This window comes from Ambystoma mexicanum, chromosome 12 (assembly GCF_040938575.1).
Source record: "Ambystoma mexicanum isolate Mex_15411 chromosome 12, UKY_AmexF1_1, whole genome shotgun sequence".
Classification (NCBI taxonomy): Eukaryota; Metazoa; Chordata; class Amphibia; order Caudata; family Ambystomatidae; genus Ambystoma; species Ambystoma mexicanum.
This window is the reverse complement of record NC_090936.1, coordinates 1,001,442,761-1,001,456,711: the sequence shown is the minus strand read 5'-3', so window position 1 is coordinate 1,001,456,711 and position 13,951 is coordinate 1,001,442,761. Positions and strand designations below refer to the sequence as shown.

Below are 13,951 nucleotides of genomic sequence, written 5' to 3'. Positions count from 1 at the left end.
GTCTCCAATTGTATCAGGAGGACAAGAATTGAGTCCAAATTCAAGCCTCACAATCACATTAGGCATATATTGAGGCAGCACTAGCTTAGATTTCGCCTTGAAGCGTATTCAAATACGTATCAATTTCAACAAGGCATAGATTTAACCGGTAAAGGATGACTGCTTCTACTTTCGCACAATAGAATTCAAGCAAAAGGTATTAAAGAAAATGTACAGTATTTGTAGTAGATAAGTCATTTGTCCCATTAAGGGCAAAACTTTTTCAGCGAGAGAAGATTGCCATTTCGTCAGTGCCATTTCATCAGTGAAGCATTGTTCGACAAGTTGAATCCCGATATGTCAAATTTATTTCATTTAGATTAATCTTCCATTTAAATTACATTAGAAAACTCTCTAGCTTATTTGGCAGTCCCGATTGAGTGTGATCCAAAAGCAGTACGTCGTCAGCTTAAGCTAGCCATGATATTTGGGAGGCACCTAGACGAACTGCAAAAGATTTTAATAAGTCCCAAATGCGATCAATGGCAGCAAGGTAAAGATTAAACAAAACAGCTGCAAGACTGCATCCTTGTTTGACACCGATCGCACTGGGAATTAAGTCTGTAAGCAGACCTCCATGATTAATCCAAACCTTGATGTTAGTGTTGTGGTGTAGAAGAGCAATAAGTGCCACTAGATATGGGGGGATTTATGTTCAAACATTTTCCGCCAAAGTACACCTCTTATCATGCTGTCAAAGGCTGAAGTAAAATCTAATGAGGCTACAAAAATGGGGCCTGTGGCGGAGAGATGAGATGATGAAATGAGATGAGCTAATATACTAGCATTCCGCTGCGTCCCCATTGCTTTACGAAACCCCACTTGGGCTTTACACAGTATGAATTTGTTGTAATGAAGGCTTCTACTTCATTAAGAATCAATAGGGCAAATGTTTTGCAGCAACATCAATTAGCGCTATTGGATGAAAATTGTTGGGGTCATTAATTGGACCCTTTTTATGTAGTGGAATAATAATTGAGGTTAGCCACGATACAGGAATGGTTTTGGATCTGAAAATGGAATGAAACAATTCTAGAAAGATTTTCGTCCAAAACCTAGGATCATCCTTAATTACACAGGGCGGAAGACCGTTGGGCCTGCACATTTTGAGGATTTAAGTTTATGAATTGCATGCACAATATCCGCATATCACCAAGGACAAGAGACGGGAATGTAATGGCGAACAGAGAACGCATCAAAAGGCATAAGGTGGGGGAAGGGAGTATTTATTCTTGAAGAAAGTAGTCCAGGATAAACCATCAAGAGAGGAGTCTAAGGCAAAATGTGTGGGTTTACCAGTAGTTCTTAATAATTTCCAGATATCCTTAGTCTTAAGTTTACACAAATTAAACACCATTTCTTTATTTGCTTCTAACAATATCTGAGAACTGATTTTTTTTCCACCTCTGTTTTGTATCGCAAAAGGACTTGTTTTTTAGCATGGAGATACGTCTCTATATCTATTCCCAGTATAGTGCTCTTTAGCTTTCGAAGCTCATACTTTTTCCTTTGTTTTAGAAGAACTATAGAAGAAGAAAAGGGTTGAGGCATGCATCAAATCAAGCAAGGGCCTCTAGAAGAAGAGGTAATGGTACAAAGATGAGATTTTATCATCTTTAGATTCAATTGCATGATCCTTTCCAAGTGAGGACTATGACCATTAGTAGGGACCCATAGGTCACGATTTACTAAAAAGGTCAGTCTTCTACAAGTAGCCGCGTTCCACTTTATAGAAAGCATAGCACAATCTGCTTGTATAAGAGCCAGAGTAGGATCTAAATCAAACTGTTTGCAGACTGTTCTCAAAGAAGAAGCAATCAATAGATGGTCACTAAACCGAGGTGTAAGAGTATCAATGGGCGAAAGGAGACTGGATAGATTCCTTGAAGCTGCGATATTGCCAATCGTAGAAGAAAGTGGCCCTCTCTGCCAAGTATGGAATGTTCGAGAGGATGTAGGTAACACTAAATGAATGTCCTATCCTTTCAAAAGGTGAGTCCACGTACTTCCATTCAAAATTGAAAGCTTGAGATGCGCAGATTGTCTCTGCTTGCTCATAAAATCTCGCAAAGGATAAAGGGTTGCATTAAAATCTCCACCCATTATTATTTCAGCATATGGACTATGGATATGCGCCTCAAGGAGAGCGTTGTGCAGCGCTTGACTAGTCCGATTAACAGTCGAAGCAGGATTGCACTACAGAGAAATAAGTAACACATTTCTGCAGTACAGCACGTCGAGTCCCACTTCTATCATGAGATATAAATCAGACTCTAAGGGTGTTTAACTGTGAATCTCATGTTATTTATTAAAATTGCCAATCCCCCTGCTGGTCTTCCAGCTTTCTTCTGCGTTACAAGAGAAAGAAGTAAAACCGTCAAATTGTACATCCGTCAAACACATGGTTTCTTGAATAAGCAGGACAGAAGGAGCAACTTGCAGAGCGAAAGTAGACATCCATTTGTAAAGATTTTTGATCCCACAACAGTTCCAAGAAATAATGCGGAAATCATTCAATTATAAAAGAAGCTATAGGAGTAGGAGTATGGTTTCTCTTTTCTCGCCGTCCTGGATCACGCAACAGATGGATGACATCTGCCCGCCTGCAATCGAGGACGCTGCTCTTCATCCGCCTTCGCACCATACCTGCCTAACCTCTGGGTTTTAGCATCTTCTCCGGAAGACTCTGGAGTCTTTGGATTTTCGCTGCCGTCCCATCCAATTGGCTGAATCGGGTGGAGGTGTGGGCGGGACCAATAAAAAGGCAGACTGGAGCAAAATAAACATAGAATACTGCTTTTGAAAGCAGAAAGCAGTATTACTGCGTTTATTTTGCTTAAGCTTTCATTCTTTTTGGCCAGTTTGCCTTATGTTTTAGTAGCTCCAAATTGACGTGCGGCTAAAACATAAGGCAAACTGGCCAAAAAGAATGAAAGCTTAAGCAAAATAAACACAATAATACTGCTTTCAATCCGGTGTCATTAATGACACCGGATTGAAAGCAGTATTCCACGTTTCTTATTTTTTCAGCTTTCATTCTTTTTTACCAGTTTTCCAGGGCTCAAGTTGAGAGAACAGGGAACATGCAGGTGGACTGAGTCCATCCACTTTTTTCAGAGGGTAGACTCTGTCCCCCCCAGCTAAAGGGAATTCATGAATTAAAAACTGCAGGAATTGAACCACAGCCACCAGGTTTGCAGGCTGGTCATGTCACCACTGCACCATATAACCTCATGAAAAATAACTAACGTGAAATGTCCAATTTCGGTACTGCAAGTTCCAGGAAAAACCTTTGTATTGGTTGAGGGGCGTGGCCAGATGGCCACGTTAGTGGACGCTTCTCAAGGGAGCTCCGTAAGATCCGACTCTGATCCTGGACGAAAGTGATAGCTGGTGGGGTGTGTGCAGACCCGGAGCGCATCAGATGGTGCATGAATACAGTGGGCACATAACGAGTGCCCAAACAGCCCGTGAAATGGCATTTTAACGGAACCGGAGCCTGAAGGAGGAGTATACCGGGCTGTGAACTGGACATTCCCCAAGAAGGCCGCTAAGGGACCAAGGGCCATAAAAAGTCAGCGTGGCCGAGGACGATAAGGTCGGCTGACACGGCACACGCCGCACTGACTGTAATGGCCTAGTCGGTGTGTGGTGTCCCGCCTTGAAGCGGTCGGGGAACTGGTCCGGTGGGGGGCCCCTGCGGAGCCAGAGTGTGGGCAGAGTCCCGGGACACGGACAGCAGGGTCACTGTGCTGCGGCTTGCAGCGCGATCGCCTGGAGCTGGAGTTAGCGACGCTCTACCTGGTTCCCTGGGGCTGGATAGAGTCTCCTGCAGTCCCTGTACCTGATAGAAGGGAGCAGGCACGCAGCGGACAGCGCCGAGTCGCTGCGGCGGAGTCGGCTACATTGAGATCCGAGCAGGGCTGAAGGGTGCGGAGCCCGGATCACAGTCGCCTGGGACCTGCGGCGCTGCAGCGCAGGCGGATTGGAGGCGCGTGGTGGAGCCCCGGTAGAATCCTGTGACGCCCCTGGCTGACAGCGCAGAGGAAGGCACAGGCGCCCAGGGAGAGGCAGGCCTTAACAGGGGACAACCGTGGTGGATGGTGGTCAACGGACTCCAGTGGGGGCCCCTGCAGGCCATGTGGAGTCGTGATGGACTGCAATGAATATTGAGCTGCCACGGGGTCTGGGGCAGACGCATGCTAGGAGCCGTAATACAGTGCACATCTGAGCCCTTCATTGAGTGGTGTTACATCTGCTCGCAGTCTGGCATGAGACCTTCTCACTCAGCAAGCCACCCACAGTAGCCTAGTAACTGAGGCTGATGACGAGGGTGCTCGGATAGTGCACCCTAGCTGGTGATCGAGTTGGGCTGCACCCGGGCTGGAACACTAATTGGGACCACTTTGTGTACAGGGTTGCCCCAAGGAGAGCTAATAAGGTCGGAGCCACGTGGGACATCGCTGCGAGCTACAGGAGCATGATCGTGTGGGCGGCTACATTTTGAGCTTTTTGCTGGTGCCTAGACTTGGTACCGGATGACCTATATTGCCGTGTATTGTGGCCGCAGGATATAAGACAAGGTACCATACGACCCCTATGGCCTGGGGACGTGAGGCAAACACTGAGGCAAGATCGCAGGTCATATGGCCTTAGAGCTCACGTAGCACCGGAGCAAGAGTGCGTTTGGTTAATGGGGGTACGGAACCACCGGCTATAAAACGTGACACAGTGGGGACGGGAGGAGCAACACCGAGAGAGCGCAAGTACATGGGAGGACACAGCCCATTCTAGTGGTGGGGCGGGCGATAAGGACATACTGGAACACGGCCGAAACGGCCCCGGACACGCCTAGAGAGCCCTGGCACCACGCATATTTTGTTTTCATTTCCTTTTTTCTTCGCAAGTGGGGTGGCACTGCTGGCCCACGCCTGAATAGCATTGCATGATGTCTATCAAAACTGTCCGTCCCAAAAGCAAACAACCCACTCTGGAAGCTTACGCCAAGACGGCCACAGGAGCTGAAGGCGGTAAGTGCAAGGACACTATGGCTGCAGCAGCGGAAACACCGTGCACGATCCAAGAAGTGCTGGCAGCGATTGCAGACTTGAAAATTGCCTGGGAGACCAAACTTGGCCTGGCAATGAACGAATTGCAAGTGGGCCTGGACCTTAAGATTGGTGCGGTCCAGGAGGGAGTCAATCTGTTGAGACAGGATGTGCGCATGCTTGCGGCGCGCACCAGAAACCTGGAGAAGGAGATGGCCCCGAATACGGCGGCATGCGCCGCCCTTGGATTGGAACCTCATGCCCTCGTGCAGCGCGTGGGTAATCTGGAGAACAGAGCGGAGGAGGCGGAAGGGCACGCCAGATGCAATAACATTCGTATCGTTGGCCTGCCGGAAGGAATGGAGGGGCCTAACCCTACAGAATACGTAGAATCTATGCTCCTGCAGGAAATAACTGGCGGTGCGCTGACCCAGGGGTTTGCGGTTGAGAGGGCGCACAGGGCCCTGACAAGGAGGCCGCCCCCAGGAGCACCCCCGCGGCCGCTGATTGCAAAGATCTTGAACTACCGGGATCGTGAAAAGATTCTCGAATTCTTCCGGAAAGGGGGAACGATTGAAAGAGGACCGGCGAAAATCACAGCGTACCCGGACTACACTTTGCACGTACAGCGTAGCAGGATGAACTTCGGGGCGGTGAAAAGAAGGCTGAGAGAGGCAGGTCATCGATATATGTTGCTCTACCCGGCCAAACTGAAAGTGTTCTACAGGAGCAAAACTCTGTTCTTCGATACGCCGGAGAATGCTATGGACTGGCTGGACATGCAGGGTCGCCCTCAAGAACCAGACATCCAGTCGGGAACTGTAGAAGATAAGCAACATGTGGCGTGGTTATCTCAGGGTACTTTCCAAATGACACTGGGACTAGAACTTATTATTAAATTAAGCTCGGGAGAATAGTGTGGCAGCAATATATGCGGGCAAAATACTCGAATACAGAGTTAACTAAAGCTTGTGGGAATTTGTTGCAGTAAATATGCGCTGGCAGGATCAGTTGGACGTAACTTTCCAATTCAGACAAGCGGGAGCTCCTAGGAGTCATCCCTCAAACCCCTTAGTAGTACTCGTAGTTAGGTCACTGTTAGATCGGTGACGCCCCGCGGGGTCCTTTTCCTCGGCTCCGAGAAAGGACCAGACGCGGGGGGGCCTGAGATCCAGGGATGGAGCTGGGCATTTGTTGGGGTAGGGTGGGGGAGGGGAAGGGGTGTGTGCAGTGGGGTGGTGTTTTGGGAAGAGGGAAGGGGGAGTTGTTGTGGGTGGGAGGGCTAAGAGTCGGACGACGGGCATCAGAGAAAATATTGGTGCGGGGAGGAAGCTGGAGAAAAGGTACACCTTGTGGATGGCGTCGGGTAATCTCAGAGTGGTGACATGGAATGTGCGGGGCCACAATAGTTATCTGAAACGTAACAAAGTGATGATGCATCTAAAGAGGATGTGCATTGACATAGCCTTACTACAGGAGACCCACCTCACCAAGGAGAGGTTGGAGGTGGTCAGAAGGCAGTGGAAAGGGAATGTTATAGGCGCCACATATTCGGCATTTGCAAGAGGGGTGATCACCTTGGTAGCGCCGCATGTGCCATTTCGGTTAATCAGCTTTACAATAGACCCAGAGGGCAGAATAATGGTGGTGGTGGCTGGGATCCTGGAAAATAGGGAGGTGAACATAGTAAACTTTTATGCCCCTAACCATGACACAGCAGCATATTTCAGATCCCTATACAGTAAAATTAGCCCTCTTGTAGGCGGCGCAACGGTGTGGGGAGGGGATTTCAATTGCACCCTAAACCCCGGGATTGATAGGTCGGCTGACAAATTTGGGAAGCCAGCGCCTGCAGCTAAAGCATTGAGGACTCTTTTGATGGACCTCGTTCTGGAGGATGTATGGAGAAGGCTACACCCGACGGACAGGCAGTATTCACACTATGCAGCGCCACATGACCTGCACACGAGGTTAGATTATGTGTTTGCCGCGGTGGAGATAGCAGGGGAAATGGTGGGGGCTGAATACAAAGCCAGGGTATTATCTGATCATTCGCCTTTGGTTGTGGAGTGGCAATATCAACCCCCTAGAGCGCGAATCCCGACATGGAGGCTCAGAACTGAGGCCCTGCGGGATGCGGTATTCTGTGAAGATCTGAGGGTGGCTATCGAGGAATATTTTGAGATCAATACGGGCAGTGTACGCTCTGTGGGAACGGTATGGGAGGCATTCAAGGTGGTGGTGCGCGGGGTAGCCATATCAAAATCCAAAGGGCTCCAGGAGGGTATTGAACGGGAACTGCGGATAACTGAAAGAGAGCTGGAGGGCCTTACTCGTGATGAGGGGACCGCCCGAGAGAATAGCGCTAAGATAAAAGACTTACAGTTAATCTATCAGAGTTCACTGCAAGCTATGTAAATTAAATTATAAGAAATATACGGAAAGGTTACATGCAGGGGGGGGACAAGCCTGGTAGACTACTGGCCTGGCTATACAAGAATGAGACTCCCCGTTCGGTGATCAGAGAGATAAGGGATGCGGAAGGTCGAACCTATAACACCCAGGAGGGAGTAAACGGGGAGTTCCTTAAGTACTACAGACGGTTATATGAGGATATAGGTGAGGATATGAGCCTGGAGATAGTGGAAACAATAGAGGACATGGGGCTGCCCACCTTGGACGACCTAGAATGTGCAGATTTAGACGCCCCCATCACCGCAGATGAGCTGGAGGCGGTAATCCAGCACCTCCCCACATTTAAAGCGCCCGGGTCGGATGGGTTGCCCAGCAAATTTTATAAAACATACAAGCTGGAGTTACTCCAGCCGCTGCTGGCTATGTTTAATGAAGCCTATGAGCGAGGGGAACTGCCTGCGACCCTCCGCGAGGCGGTTATCGTCCCGCTCCTGAAACCAGGCAAGCCGGACATGGAATGTGGATCCTATAGACCCTTGTCCATGCTCAATCAAGATACTCACGACAGTGCTAGCCAACAGACTAAAGAAGGTAATTGGTAAGCTTATACACCCAGATCAAACGGGTTATGTCCCCGGTAGAAACATCACAGACAACCATAGGAGGCTGCACCATATCATTGATCAGACTAAGGAAGACTTGTGCGAGATGGCCATCGTGTCGCTAGACGCGGTGAAAGCCTTCGATTCCATGCGGTGGCCGTGGTTGAAGGCGACCCTGAAAGGATATGGAATGGGCCCTGGATATATCAGATGGGTCCAGTTGCTATATAGTTCCCCGATTGCGAGAGTTAAAACTGGACCCACAATCTCAGATAAATGGCAACTTAGCAGGGGGACCAGACAGGGGTGCCCCTGGTCACCCATGCTATACATCCTGGCATTAGAGCCGCTAGCTATATGCTTGCGACAACAATATGGGGAGGTGGGGATTCGCACGGCAGGGGGCACGCATCTGATATTGTATGCGGATGACGTGCTTCTCTACCTCAGCTACCCGGAAGACAATCTGCAATATGTGCTGGAGGTGATGGACCGTTATGCCTCCCTCTCGGGCATATTGGTGAATTCTGGTAAATCTAGCTTGTTCCCCTTGGGAGGGTATAGGGGCACCCCACCGGCGGGGCTGCCCGTCCTGCGGATACCCTGGCACATCGAGATATTCAAGTATCTGGGCGTGAATATTTATCATAAAATAGAGACTGATCATAAACATAATACCGAGAGGGCTGTTGAGGGTATTAGGAATAGCATGGTGTTCTGGTCTAAGTTGTCCCTGGCTACGATGGGAAGAGCAGCTCTGCTCGAAATGGTCGTTCTGCCCAGGCTCTTGCACTTTTTTGTGAATGTCCCATACTTGATCCCCAGACGCTTCTTTGTGAGACTCCATGGCATGTGCAGGGGCTTCATATGGGGCAACTCCAGGAATAGGGTGGCCCTGTGGAAGCTTCAGAACACTTATGATAAGGGGGGCATAAACCTGCCAAACTTTGAACTGTATTATTTAGAGGGACAGCTGTTGTATGTGGCCAGGTGGCTGTCTGCGGAGGACTCGGCAGAAGCCAGGCTTTTGCGGGGCGACTCAGTCCCATACTTTCTAAGAGAAGCAGTGTGGATGCATAAAACTAAGATGGCGGGGAGGTGGAGATTATTGGAGTTGGGCTGGGAAATTTGGCGTAGAGCATGGAAAACAGTAGGCGACCTGGACCCGTTCTCTCTGCAGGTCCCGCTGGTGGCCCTATGTGGGGATGACCCCCAACTGTTTGAAGCAGTTTGCAGATACTGGGAACTGGGGGGTCTAGCCACCCTTGGAGACATTGCAGGAAGGGGAGGTATTGGAATTTCAGAGACTGCAGGAGGAGACAGGAGTGCACAGCGGCCAATATATTATATACATCAGGCTGGTGAAAAGGGTAAGGGGGAGATGGCCTGAGATGGTGCTAGCGGAAGAACCTGATGCTACCCTGGAAACAATGTCTCAGAGGGTGGACATGAAATATCTAGGATATATGAGCTCCTAAGGGCGAAGGTGGAGAGGGAGTTACTCCAGCTGAGGCATGACTGGGAGGAAGAGATTGGAGAACCCATGACTGATGGACAATGGGACAGAGCTCAGAGGTACCACAAAAAGGTGTCCAGGAATGCGAGACTCCAGCAGATCCAGCTGTATGTCACCCATAGAGATTACCTGACCCCTAGAAAAATCGCTAGGTTCGGAGGCTCAGCTACACAGAAATGCCCTAGGTGTGGAGAGGAAGAGGCAGGGTTGTTGCACATGTTCTGGGCTTGCCCAGAGGTGTATAGATTTTGGGACGAAATAAAGACGAAAATGGCTAGCGGGGGTGTGATGCTGGATGTGGGGTCCGCTGGGTCATGCATGCTCAGGAATTTCCCCAGGCCACGTACTTTTAAGCATATAAACAAAATGAAGGATCTGGCATATGTCCTCGCCAAGCCCAGGATTGCAATGTGTTGGATGGCGGCCCATAGGCCTAGAGTGGGGACGTAGTGGGCGGACCTCATGAGATGGGCTGATACGGAAACTGCGGTTTGGTTTGAAGCGGCCACCAGGGGGGGGTGAAGAAGAAGTGGGTCCCCTGATGGCCTGGAGGCAACTTGTGACCACAATGGCTACCCCTTACCAGGTCAGTCATGAAACAGAGGACTCCGATGAGCCGATAGGCTCTGTGATTCCCGAAATTATTCACGTAGATGGCTCTGATGGTATGGCTCGAGTTTGTGGGGGGGGGGGGGAGACTGTAACGTATAATGTGTTGGTTTGACATTGATTACGAATGTCCTAAAGTTGTAATGTTTGGTGTGTTGTATTAAAATAAAAAAAAATGTTTTTTTTTTAAAAAAAAAAAACCTTTGTATTGGTTCTTGGAGTTTAAAACATGCACACATTTTAACGTTTTCAAAAACACCATTTGAAGAAAATTTCATCTCTCTGTTTTCTGTGTGTATTGATTTTATGGAAGTCGGATGCTATTCGTCCTGTTAGGAATAGCCAATTTAAATGTATCGCATTTAAGTGCAAACTGCACATTTTGACATGTGGGCGGAGCCGTGTGCAAAGGGGCGGAGTATTGTGTGGCTGTGGGCGGGACATAAATCTCGGGGTTTTTGATTTACAAATGTAGGCAGGTATGCGCCCGCACTCATTCCCAGCTCCGGTGGCGGAATATATATCACCCTTCCCGCAGGAGAGCTCGGCAGCCCCAGAGGCATCCAACCAAGCCCGCGTGAGCCTATCCGCAAAAGAAGAAAGCACGTGGCTGTGGTCAAAATGGGATAGACATGGGGCTCCATTTCCAACTGGGCGAGTTCACTGCTGTTCAAACAGTGAAAGTCGTGTTGCGGAGAAAATGGTGAAGAAAGATGGCGTATACACTACAGTTTTGTAGAAAGCCCGTGAATCCAGGAAAAAGTCACTGCCATTTGGCGGTGAAAAAAATTACGCTTATGCAAACAATAAATCCGACTTGCATTTGCAAAATAAAACATCTACCATCAAAGTCCCTGGTGTTCGCTGCGCTGCCATAAATCACTTTGTTTGGGGGCAGACTGAAAAACAAACCCACCGGCAGATAAATACCCCTGACTCTTCGAAACACTTCCGAGATGTATAAGCGCCGTATAAATACATAATAACAAATAAATACCTGCCCGTGCACGGCAACATAGAGTCCTACATCCACCATGATTCTTTTCCTAAACACGTAGACGTCCTACGTGAAAAACGCCACGACTACCAAGGACGGCATTCCAGAAATACGCCATACTACCTTAAAGGCATTTCAGAAATTGTCGGCAAACTTTTAAATGAAAACACAATGCTATCGGGGCTCATAGGGACTTTAGATATGTGTTTCAATTGATAATGAAAGCAACGTAAGTCCTCCCTTCACGAAACGCTCCTTTTCAGTGCCCAGGCAGTATCTGGTGAGTGCATGCGACCCAGCTCTTGTAGTGAATTTTATATGCGTTTATTTTAGCATCCATTCACTTAGGTCGTTCTCACCCCTTTGTTGATATATTGGTAGGAGGGGGCCCTTTTGCAACCTCTGGAAATGCACGTTTAAGTAAGAGGCTCCGGCTAAAGCATACGTTGTATTGTACTTATCACATGTTGAAATAACAAATGGTAAGTAAGTTACTTTCTAAACATCTGGTTTTGAAGTGACACAGGGCCGCCCGTTGTTTGTGGTATTGTAGACACAGTAGCTGCTCTGAAGCTCATTTACGATGTACTTCACGCTGTGCAGACTCAGTAACTGCTGTGCAGCTACTACACATAGCGTGGATCTGGTGTAACTGACTATATCATATATATCTGCACCGGCTAATGTTTGCGGACGTGTACCGTCCCCAGAGTTAATGGCTGCAAATCCGGTATTATGTAATATTTGGTATCCCATACTTTTCCGGTATCCCGTTTTAGGGGCCATTGGTGATTGGCTGTATTAGCCTCAGCACCGCCCCCTGAGCTTGGCTTCCGCCCCCTTCTTGCGAGCTATCCCAGACAAAAGTAGGAGAGTTCCGAGCTGCGCCTGTTGGTAAAATAATGTAGGGCTTTCTTGCTGCCAGTCATTATTTAAATGAGAAGTTATAGCAATTGAGGCTTCCTCTTGCAACTACCTGCTCTGATAATAAAATAAAAGCTTGTTAACACGCTGCAGTGGCAGCCTCTATTTTGATGAAAACTCGTGTAAACATGCTCCAGTGTTAAAATAAAAGCTTGCAAATACACATATACGGTGGCAGGCTCACATTGTAAAATGGGTTTTTGAAATGCTTCTTAGGCGAGTATTTGCCTTTTTTTCCCAAACGTGTTGGTGTCGTTGGAAAGCACCAACCGCTTTCCAAATGAGCCTGCATGCAATGGAGCCTCATGAAGCATTTCACACTGCAGCCTGTTTATAAGACTTAATAGATGAGGCGAGTCTTATAAACACGCTGCAGTGTGAAATGCATCATAAGGCTCCATTGCATTAATATAAAAGCTTATTAATAATGAGCCTGTCACAGCAATTCACACTGTAGCGTGATTGTAAGACTTTTCATAAAAACAAGAGGCATGTCTTATAAAGACGCTGCAGTCTGAAATGCTGTGGCAGGCTCATTATTTACAAGCTTTTATATTAATGCAATGGAGCCTTATCACTAGGTGTTGTGACTTCAGCACGACACCAGTGTGTGTGCTGAGTCACATGTGGCGGGATCACATGTCCTCTTCAATAAAAGGCGCAATTGGTTTCTCGCTACCTCAGCGCAGGAAGAGGTAAGAGCGAGCTCCATCGAATGGAAGACCATCATAGTGAAGATTGCAGCCTTCGTTGCAGAGATGAATATTGACCCCACCATGATGGTGGCACGGCTCGTCCTGAGCCTATTCCCGGGCGAAGGAAGAAACCAACATGGCATATAAACCCAGCTGCGCCATCATGATGTGGAATGCCAACGATATTCAGAAGAAGACAGACAAACTCCTTCACCTGATGGAAACGAGAAAGGTGAGTGCTGCTTTGCTTTCAGAGACCCACCTGCAAGGAAACCAGAAGCTGAGCCTGGCGAACCACAGAGTGTACCGGACCGACCGACCTGCTGGAGCCAAAAGGGTGGGGGGGACAGCAGTGATAGTGAAGACAACGATCGACCACCATGAAATTACACTCCCACCCCTCAGAAGCATTGAAGCCACTGGAGTGCAAGTCAAGACAGCAACAGGACCACTCCGACTGATCGCAACCTACTGCCCTCTGAAAGCAAAACTGGACCTCCGAGACCTGGATGCTTTGCTGGATTCGATGATTCCAACACTCATCGGTGGAGACCTCACCACCAAACACCGATGCTGGAACTCCAGGACTGCTAACCAGAGGGGACGAACACTGCTGGCATAGTCCAGGAAGAATGACTGTGTGGTAGCAGGCCCGACTGAGCCCACGCACTACCCAGTTCTAGCAAGTCACAACCCAGATTTGCTGGTCATCGTGCTACTGAAGAACCTGCAACACTCTGTGGAGTTGGAATCACTGGTGGAGCTGACCTCGGATCACAACCCAGTAGCAATCACTATGGGAGATGAGATGGAACCCTACCAGCAGGCCGGAAAGTACAACTTCAGAAGAGCTGACTGGAACCGCTTCAAAAAAGCGCTGAACAGCAAGGTCACACCAACCCCGCTGAGCACCAAGGAAGACATCGACAGGGCTGTGGAAGACTTCACAACAGCAGTCCAGGAGGCAATCAAGAGCAGCGTTCCGAAGCAGAAGACAACCCGATGTTCCATCTACGACCTACCGAGAGGCATCCAACAGTCAATCGCCGACAAGAACCGGGCCCAGCACCAGTGGCAGAAGTTCTGCACGCTCACAAGACTCCTGC

General features: G+C 48.6%; 1 protein-coding gene and 1 long non-coding RNA gene across 4 annotated transcripts in view; one reads left to right on the top strand and one right to left on the bottom strand.

Annotated features, from left to right (window-relative positions):
- LOC138514191 (uncharacterized) overlaps positions 1–11,339 on the bottom strand; it is a 53,241-nt gene extending 41,902 nt beyond the window's left edge. Inside the window, exon 1 of one of the 2 annotated variants that reach the window (XR_011281894.1) lies at positions 11,227–11,339. This is a non-coding gene — a long non-coding RNA (uncharacterized lncRNA). The remainder of the gene's footprint in view (positions 1–11,226) is intronic. The other variant, XR_011281893.1, reaches the window with a different exon arrangement.
- The window catches only part of GCC1 (GRIP and coiled-coil domain containing 1), a 338,240-nt gene that overhangs the window by 193,148 nt on the left and 131,141 nt on the right, over positions 1–13,951 (top strand). The window contains exon 1 of one of the 2 annotated variants that reach the window (XM_069629524.1): positions 11,369–11,506. The exons of the other annotated variant lie outside the window; for it this stretch is intronic. The gene's annotated coding sequence lies outside the window, so the exon portion shown is untranslated. Of the gene's footprint in view, positions 1–11,368; positions 11,507–13,951 lie in introns of those variants that run through there. 2 annotated transcript variants of the gene reach the window in all.